We start from the raw sequence: 9,968 nt of genomic DNA, 5'->3' as shown, positions 1-9,968 counted from the left end.
TACTATGCATATAATATGTGTAATATATGCCATTGAGCACTTACTATGTGCCAGATTCTGTGAGAAGTGCTTTACATGCATAATCTCATTTTATTATTTATAATAATCCAATTTGATAAATAGCTATTGTTATTCATATTGTGTATATGAAATAACTGAGGCTTAAAGAGGTTGAGTAGTTTGCTTAAGGGTTCTGCGGTGTTAAATAGCATTACTAAAATTTGAAAACAGATGATTACAAAGTCCATGATACAGCAAATTATGAGTTTATCTCCACTGTTGTAGTTCAACTCCTCCACAGAATTTTTTTTAGTTACACACATTGGTACACAGACATGTATATACACTAATGTACATAGATGTATATACAAATATGTATACATATATGCACATACATATGTACCCACCTATATATTTTTAAATTATATTTGAAATATAACATTCTAATTAGGTACAGTGATTTGTCAAAGACATGTCACAACTTTAGTTCTATCATAAAAGATATTTTATACAGATAAAATCAGTGAATACTGCCAGTTATAAGATCAGATACATCCTGATGTTTTCTATTTTTATATGAACGAGTCACATAAACCCCGGAGATTAGAATACAAGTGAAACTTAGAATAAATCTATGCCTTAGCAAAATCTGACTATCCAAGAGCATTCCACTGTTGCCAGTTCTACAAAATACATACGAATTATATCCAAGAACCAACTTTGTAACCCATTCAGGAGCCTACTTAAATCCCAGTATGTTTAAGGTCTTTGGTAGATGTAGACATGGTATCACAGTCCCTCCCATGAGTCCAGTGATTATCCATACAGGCAGAAACTTATTAGTGTTCACCAAAATCTCTATTTCCCTTCTTTCTGGGCACTCAGTTGGACTATACTTTCTAGTCTCCCCTGCAGTTTAGTGTAGCCCTGTGGTTATATTCTGAGCAAGAGAATGTGAAGGAAAACCATAAAACCTTTCATGCATGCTTCTACATTATTTTACCCCTTCAGTGAGATGAATATCAATGCCCAGAGTAATAACAGAAGCCATACACTGATAGTGGGAAAGCCTCCATCAGCCTGTATTCCTAAATGACCACATGTAACAGATCTGCCCACTCCTGTTGGCCAGGAACACTTACCCACACTGGTGTGTTAAGAAGCCTTTATTGTGTTAAGCTGCTGAAATATGGGGATTATTTGTCACAGCATCTAACAATATCCTAATGAATATTGCAACCTGTCAAAAGTCTGAGTGCTCCCGGGTTCAGCAATTTTTACTCCTAATATTATCTAAATAATTTTTAAATGAAATTTAAAAACTAATAAAATTATAGTACTGATAAACTATAAATAAATTAAAGTATGTATTCAAATTAATTTCAGGTATAATTGTGTTATCATCAGTCTATTCTCATTAGGAATTAATAAGAATTCTGCAGCCAAGGTTAACTATGTCATGTTAGCTTTGTTTTTGGTCTTTGATATGTTCATCTGTTGTCTGTTCCTGTCTTCTTCAAATAAGTCATGTAAGAAACCTGGGCCGGGCACAGTGGCTCACGCCTGTAATCCCAGTACTTTGGAAGGCCGAGGCGGATGGATCATCTGAGATCAGGAGTTTGAGACCAGTTTGGCCAACCTGGTGAAACCCCGTCTCTACTAATAATACAAAAATTAGCTGGGTGTTGTGGCAGGCGCCTGTAATCCCAGCTACTCGGGAGGCTGAGGCAGGCGAATTGCTGGAACCCGGGAGGTAAAGGTTGCAGCGAGCCAAGATCACACCATTGCACTCCAGCCTGGGCAAAAAGAGCAAAACTACATCTCAAAAAAAAAAAAAGAAGAAAAGAAAAAAAGAAACCTTTAGATGTTCTCTCCCTGACTTACAGTCCACTTCTTTTACTACATGAGTTTTGCTGACAGAAGAGCAAAAAAGTGACCTATAATCTTTCCTTGTATTATTGCTTCTCTGTCACTTCCTGCATGGTACCCTCTCCATTTACCTCTCATAACTCTTTCTCTTCTTCTGCCTTTGAACTTACATTTATGTATTGTGATCTGTTTCCCTCATGTGGAGTTCATGGCATTCCTTGAGTCTTCCCAGCTCTTGCTCTCAGGGCTGAACTTTGCTCTTAGCCAGGCTTTAGAGTACATGTTCCCTGGAGTCAGTACTGTGGCCGCACGGCTGAGTCTTGCTCAGCGCGTCTTGGCGGCTCTGCCTCTCTTCTTTCCTCGGACGTTGGCTCTTTGGCAACCCTGACCACAAATGGGCTCTCACTTCCCCCTAGACTGACTTACACAACTCATTTGACTTTGAGCTCTCTGAAAAAGGTCCCTGTTTCACTCTTGTGGTATGGGGAGGGTAAATGCTAGTTTTCTGAAATACTGCCACAGGAAGATTATTTTAAAGAACATAGAACTCAATTTCTCTGATGCCAACTCTTGTTTTACTTTGAAATGTTCTCTCTTTTGCATCAGCAAGGCAAGGAACAACGTGGCTAACCTATTCTCTGCCTGCAGCCTGCCAACTTTTGCTTTCAGTTATTAGTTAGAATAAATGAAGAGGAAAACGGGGGCTCCTCTCTGCTTAAAATGTAACTCTTCACCGCAAATTTTGAAAAGTAAAACAAATAAGTTCAGCTATGGCTGCTTCAGGAAAATTTGATTTAAAAAAAATTATATTCCTACAAGGATTAAATTAGAGGTTAATGTTTTGCATTTACAAAAGCATAATTTTTAAAATTAATGGCCCTTCAATATTTCCAATAAATTAGAAGATTTTAGCACATGTAAATGTTAATTATTCCATTTATTGCAGTTGGTTTTAAAATCATCTTTTCAGAAATATAGCTATTATTGACTGCTTACAGTAAGTTCCACATATAAATTTTACACCAATTGTGTGTGAAAGTTTTGACATACACTTCAATATTACATTTCCTAGTAAGATCATCTAAGAAGGCCTTTTCCACCTTTGGCCACAGTCAAATAAAGCAAAAGGAAATCCAAGCTGATAGGCATACAATCCTATAGCACTAAAGAATCTTAGATTTCCAAGATACTCATTCGTATGTCTGGCATATGAGGCTAGAGAAACTCTTACAGGCAATAAGATGCAGGTTCTGGTTTTGTTTTTGATGTGTTTATTTTAAGTCTTCCAAAATAATTATGATGCTGATTTTTGTGGCATTTTAATAGTTATTTTTAAAATGCAAAGGTAATTTTAAATATACCACATATTGTAACCTGAACATTATTGTGACACAAACACAGCCATTGAGATCATTTCTAATACTTGGAAAAAAATTCATGAAATTACAAATAGTAGACCATAATTCAACAGAATATATCCTAAGGTTCATTTCAAGGGTTTCACACTGAATTTTTGTTGTTGCATTCACTGTAATGAGTTAGAATACTGTCTGCTTTACAATTTTTTTCTAAGTTTGTTGTTAACTCTGTTTTCTTGAAAACAGCTAGGATGTTTAGTGAAAAGACAATGTCGTTTAGTGAAAAGACAGTGTCATTAAGTTTCCTTTTACCAACTTATTGGAAATTGAAAACAACTGTTTTGAATTAAAGGATTATAAGCACTCTATTTATAGCTTTTAATTTGTAAATAATTTTCTTAAACTTCAAACAATTTGTCTAATGCTAAGTACTATAATAAGTATTTTTAAAGCTGCAATAGTGTTTATTGCATCTACTATAAGTCAAAATATTTTATTATAGAATAATACTCTCTTCCAACAGAGCCCTTGGAAAGAAATTCAAAATATGAAAAATGCATTTGGAATTTAAAGTTTCTGTTTTTAAAGATGCCCTTTGGCTGTGTCCATATTTGCAATAAAATGTTTTCTTGCAGTATATCTAAATTACTCATTTAAATAAGTAGTTGCTATTAAATTGACCTTGTGGTTATTACATTAGTATTTCACAAGAATTAATGTTTTACTGAAGGGAAATATAATTGGTTTAAATTGTCTAGTACTTCAGAGAACATCCACAAAGAAAATCTGAAAGAAACAAGAAAAAGAGCAGCATAAATCCAAAGCAAGCAAAATAAAAGAAATAATTAAAACATAAGCAGAAACACATGAAATAGAGTATAGAATAACAAAAGAGAAAATCAGTGAAACCAAAGGTGGGTTATTTGAAAGGACCAATAAAATTGACAAACCTTCAGCTAGACTGACAAAGAAAAAAAAAAAGGCTCCATTACTAAAGTCATAATTAAAGAGGGGATATTACTACTGACCTCACAGAAACAAAAAAGATTTTACAGGAATACTACAACTAACTGTATACCAATAAATTAGATAACCAAGAAAAAATTAAAAAAAAAAATCTTAGACACAAACTACTGACTCAACAAGAAATAGAAAGTCTGAATAGAACAGTAACAAGAGATTGAATTAGTAATAAAAATATTTCCTACAAAGAAAAGCCCAGACCTAGACGGTTTCTACTGGTGAATTCTACTATTTAATACTCTGAAGAATTACAGCTAATCCTCACATTCTTCTAATAAAGGGTATGAGGAAACACTTCCCAGCTTATTCTGTGAAGCCAGTATTATCTGGATACTAAAACTAGACAAAAACATCAGAAGAAAGGAAAACTACAGGCTAATATCCCCTATGAATATACGTGCAAAGATCTTCAACCAATTTCCTAGTAAACTAAATCCAGCAGCTTTTAGAAAGAATTATAATCATGACCAAGTGGGAGCTATTCCAGAATTTCAAAGTTGGTTCAACATATGAAAAGTAATCAGTGTAATATACATTATTAAAAGAATCAAGGATATAAACCATATGCTCATCTCAATAGATGCAGAAAAAGTATTAGACAAAATACAGCAGCCTTTCATAATGAAAATATTCAAGCAGGAATATTTTTAGGAATAGAAGAGCACCTCTTCAAACTGATAAAAGTTATTTAGTAATGCCTTAAGTTTCCTCAAAGAAACCATGTCATTTTGAGCTCTGAAATTTAGTTATGTGTATAACACTCAGTTGACAACCAACACTACCCAGTTAGATATTCCTTACTCTTAAAGTTTCGTTTGTTGTTGTTATTGTTTTTGTTTCTTCCAGAAATGAGTCAACATTTCAAATACTTCACATTGAAGAGGTAGCCTTTTAAGAAGTTGCTGTGGGTTGAATCGTGTTCCCCCTAAAAATGATATGTTGAAACTCTAACCCCAATACTTCAGAATGTGACCTTGTTTGGAGATATGATCTTTACAGAAGTAATCAAGTTAACAGAGGTCATTAGGGCAAACCCTAGTCCAATATGACTGATGCCATTCTAAAAAAGGCAGATTTTGGATGCAGATGCACATACAAAGAGAACCCCATGTGAGGATGAAAGCAGTGATCAGAGTGATGCTTCTACAAACCAAGCAATGCCAAAGTTGCCAGAAACCCACCAGAGGGTAGGGGATAGCTATGGAACAAATTCTTCCTTACAGCCCTCAGAAAAGAGCAAATCCAGCACCTTGATATCAGGCTTCTACCCTTCAGAACTGCGAGACACTACATTTCTGATGTTTAATCCACTCAGTGTATGGTACTTTGTTACGGCAGCCCTGGCAAACTAATGCAGAAGTCTTGGTAAATATTTATTCCCTAAAAAACATAGCAAAATAAGCAGAGAAAAATGACACTGATTTTAAAATATGAGTTAAGACATAAGGCAAATGCCTGCTTTCTCCTAAACTTGAAAATATCAGAAGTGTGTACAAGAAAAGGAGGCAGATGTGCAGTTCAGGAACAACAACTCTGCCTTTGTTACAGCAGAAAACACTGTGGGCTGAAAAGCCACAACTGTAACTAAGTGTTGGAGTTAGGCATATTGACAATGGCATTATTTGCTATATATGTTTTTTGTTGTCAAAAACAAAGAGAAAAATACTAGAAAAAAAGCCATGATTTAATAAAGAATGTTTAGTGTCATACAGCTTTATTGGTTCCCATCTGGTCTTTGCCTTTGGATATCCAACAATGATACTATTTCCTATGTGGTGGGAGGGAGGGCCTCACCTCTCATTAAGAAGCCAATTGATCAGGCAGTTAGAGAACTGGTACATCACCTAAACTCAGTCAGCTAAAGGTTCCTGCTTAGAACCTTGAAGCTCTGGAGAATGGTACAAAGATATGAAGACAGCTGACACATTATCTTTGGCATTAGGAAAATTCCAGCACAGCCAAGAGTGCCCAGTAAAGTTGGGACCAGTACCAAATGCCCTACCCAGACTATAGCTATGGTATGATGTTGGCTATTTGTCTTACTGCCTTGTTATCTGCTATGAGCTGAATGTTTGTTTCCCCTCAAAATTCATATGTTGAAATCCTACCTCCCAAGATGATGGTGTTAGGAGGTATGGCCTCTGGGAGATGATTAGGTCATGAGGGCAGACCTCTCATGAAAAGGATTAGTGCCTTTTAAAAGAAGCTTAAGAGAGGTGTTTACCACTTTGGGCATGTGAGGATAGAATGAGAAGATGGCCATCTATGAAGAAGAGCACCCTCGCTGACACTAAATATGTCAGCACCTTGTTCTTGGACTTCCCAGCCTCCAGAACTGTGGGAAATAAATTTGTTTTTTATATGCCACGCAGTCTATGGTATTCTGTTACAGCAGCTTGAAAGTTTATGGAACCTGATTCATGCTTGGTTCTCCTGCCTTTGTGCCCATATTTCTAACACATTCTTCTATTTAAATGAGCCAAAGGCAATTTCTGTTGTTTGAAAAAAAGCAGCCTGAAATGAAGCACTAACTAAAACGAACTATATAAATTCCATGTGGTGAAACTAAGATCTAGTTCTATTATATAAGTATTTTAAAAATCATTTTTAGTCCTTATACATCTAAACTTTATTTGGGCATCATTAAAATATTTATTTATTTATCTATGTTTCTTTATTTGACCAAATTCTGCATGTAAAATTGACCAGAAAAGCATATTATTATGAGAACTAATTGACAGAATGTTTTTTAAAATAAGTCATGAAGTTCATCTCAGAATTTGATAAGACTGTAATTATCCCCTTGAAATTCGGTTACGTTAGACACCCACCTTCAAAGTAAAACATGAGTCTCTGAAACCTGTCCGCAGTCAGTCCATAGAAAGTATCTGCCTCACACAGACCTTATCTTGTCAAACAAAGAAAAATCTTATAATCAGTTTTCATACCCCAGGCCTTCCAATTCTCAAAGTAATATTCCAAACAACTCAAGAAAAATGCAGGAACTCCAGGCTCTGTGGTCAGTCTAATGTAACACTGTTCACGTGCGGACCTCATCATGTCCATTTAGGGGCATAAAATCTCCTTTGGCCGTCTATAACATAAACTCAAGCCAAATGCCTATCAGTTGCTAACTTTTGTTTTTATTTTTTTAAGGTAATAAGGAACTAGCTACACATTTATAATTACCTGGTTACTGTAGACAAATTAATGCAAAAGTTTTTTTGAAGGTGATTAAAAACATTGTTTATGCTAGACTAGAGTATGGTAGGATTCATCATGTGGACTGGCATTTTGCCTGCAGCCATATGCCATCTGTCATTTTCTTTAATGAAGTTTGCATCAATTCACAGGAAGCACCAAATGCCATATAACTGGTAGAATTGCTTTATTCAGGCAGATCAATGCTTGATGTCTTTTTTTTTTTTTTTTTTTTTAATGGAAACTCATCTACCTGAATCCATATAAGGAGAACCTTCTCAGGCTCTGTTTCCTCGGGTGAGGAGGGTATCAGCAGAAGTAGTTCAGAAGCAAAGCATTGAAGAGAAAAGGTCTGAGTTCATGACCTGCTGCAAACAAATAGACAAGGGGAGAAATCGACTACCCTTTCAGAACCGTAACTATGCTGTTAAACACAGCACATTCAGAATTTTGAGAAAAAGGAATTCTAATATTCTTTTTTTCTTAAAAAAAGCAATGATAATGACTAAGACAAATAATTCCACACAAATACCTCCTTTAAAACATTAATAGCAAATATGTTATTTCCAATTTTTTAAAATTTTATTTATTTTTTTGAACTGGAGTCTCACTCTGTCGCCCAGGCTGCAGTGCAGTGGCACAATCTCTGCTCACTGCAACCTCTGCCTCCCAAGTTCAAGCAATTCTCCTGCCTCAGCCTCCCGAGTAGCTGGGATTACAGGTGCCCACCACCACACTTGACTAATTTTTGTATTTTTAGTAGAGAAGGGGTTTCACCATGTTGGCCAGGCTGGTCTCGAACTCCTGACCTCGTGATCTGCCTGCCTCGGCCTCCCAAAGTGCTGGGATTATAGGCGTGAGCTACCATGCCCGGCCTATTTCCAAATGTTATTGGTTGAATTGACTTAACTTAACTCATTTCCAATTTCTTGTGTTAAAGAGAAACATATCTGGTAACCAGTGAGCTCTAAGCTTAAATTTATTTGGAATTTCACTAATATTTAAAATATCCTAAAACTTTCTTCCTTTGTCATCTAAGGTCATTATCCTAAATTTTCTGACTCTTATCTAAAAATTTGTTTAATTATAAAAATCTCAACAAGAAGGGAACCTAACCTGAGGTAATAAGTTAATCACTACCCACATTTAATGGATGATAATATTTTTATCTTTCCTCTTCTCAAAAATATTAATTAATAAAACACTGAAGATTCTTATAAAGAGGCTACCTCCCCACCTTTTCCCCATTTCCTCTTCCTCAGATGTAAACACCATCTGGAAATCAGTGTGCATTAGTCCAATACATATTAACATATTTTTATTTAGCATTATGATACCCTTTGTTCTTGATCTGCAAAAGCAGTCTCCCCCTACATTTTCCTTTCCACTACCATTGTTATATGGATATTTACTTTTACTGAACATCATTTGCATGAAAATTTTGGGAGGTGGAGAGTAAGCCCTCTGCTTCTCCCCATCCTATACTTGCTCTCCAACCATCTTTTCCAGAAATACTCCTACACTACTAGAATTCTTAAGCCCTAATCTGGAGCTACATAGAAGAGCAATAACTCAGGCCATAGAGCTCAGTAAACCTAATTGTAGGAATGCAGATTACGGAAAAATCTTAAACAACAGGAAGGCATTTTGCTTGCTCTCTTCTATAAGCACTTCCCAACACACATTCCTTTAAGCTTTTCCCCTAGCTTTTTTGTTTCCATAGATCTCAAACAGAATATTCTCAAAACTGGCTCTAATTCCTACTGCTTTCCTGAGGTGGTTACTCTTCAACACTAACTTGATATCCCCTTTAAATCACCATGTCTACATCTTCTTCTATTCATTGTTGTTAATAGAATCTCTATGCTCTTAAATTCACAAGTTTATTTAACTGAATTTTATCAAAACTCTTGCCAACCTCTAGGCTCCCATACCTGATTGCAATCAATCAATTACTTTCTGTGAAAATCAGTGTGCATTAGTCCCATACATGTTAATATATTTTTGTTCAGCAACATGCTTCCCTTGTCCCTGATCCACAAAAGCTGTACAAGGACACAAAATTTATCAGTAAACATCACACACACACAAGATCTAAAATCAATATGGTCAAATGTTAATATGAATTAATTCTTGGTAAGAAAATCTCATTTTCTATGTTATTTGCTATTTGAATTATAATATTTTTCAAATAAAACACAGATTGGGGAAAAATAATATTAAATGCAATATTAATGATTTCCTAATGCATTAGAATTTGACTGAAATATTAACACTAGACAAAATGAATTTGATTGTATTTAGCTATTACTTGAGCATGGATTTTCGTCATATAAAAGTAGAGGTAAATGCCAGGCACAGTGGCTCACACTTGTAATCCCAGCACTTTGGAAGACTAAGGCAGGCAGATAATGAGGTCAGGAGATCAAGACCATCCTGGCTAACATAGTGAAACCCTGTCTCTACTAAAAAGACAAAAAATTAGCCAGGCATGGTGGCAGGCGCCTGTAGTCCCAG

At 35.5% G+C, this 9,968-nt stretch overlaps 1 protein-coding gene across 3 annotated transcripts in view; it reads right to left on the bottom strand.

Moving 5' to 3' along the window:
* Positions 1–9,968, bottom strand: part of MACROD2 (MACRO domain containing 2) — a 2,135,582-nt gene that overhangs the window by 1,181,588 nt on the left and 944,026 nt on the right. The window lies entirely within an intron of this gene.

Source organism: Colobus angolensis, unplaced genomic scaffold (assembly GCF_000951035.1).
Source record: "Colobus angolensis palliatus isolate OR3802 unplaced genomic scaffold, Cang.pa_1.0 Scaffold117, whole genome shotgun sequence".
In the NCBI taxonomy this organism is placed as follows: Eukaryota; Metazoa; Chordata; class Mammalia; order Primates; family Cercopithecidae; genus Colobus; species Colobus angolensis.
This window is presented reverse-complemented; position numbering and strand designations above follow the sequence as displayed.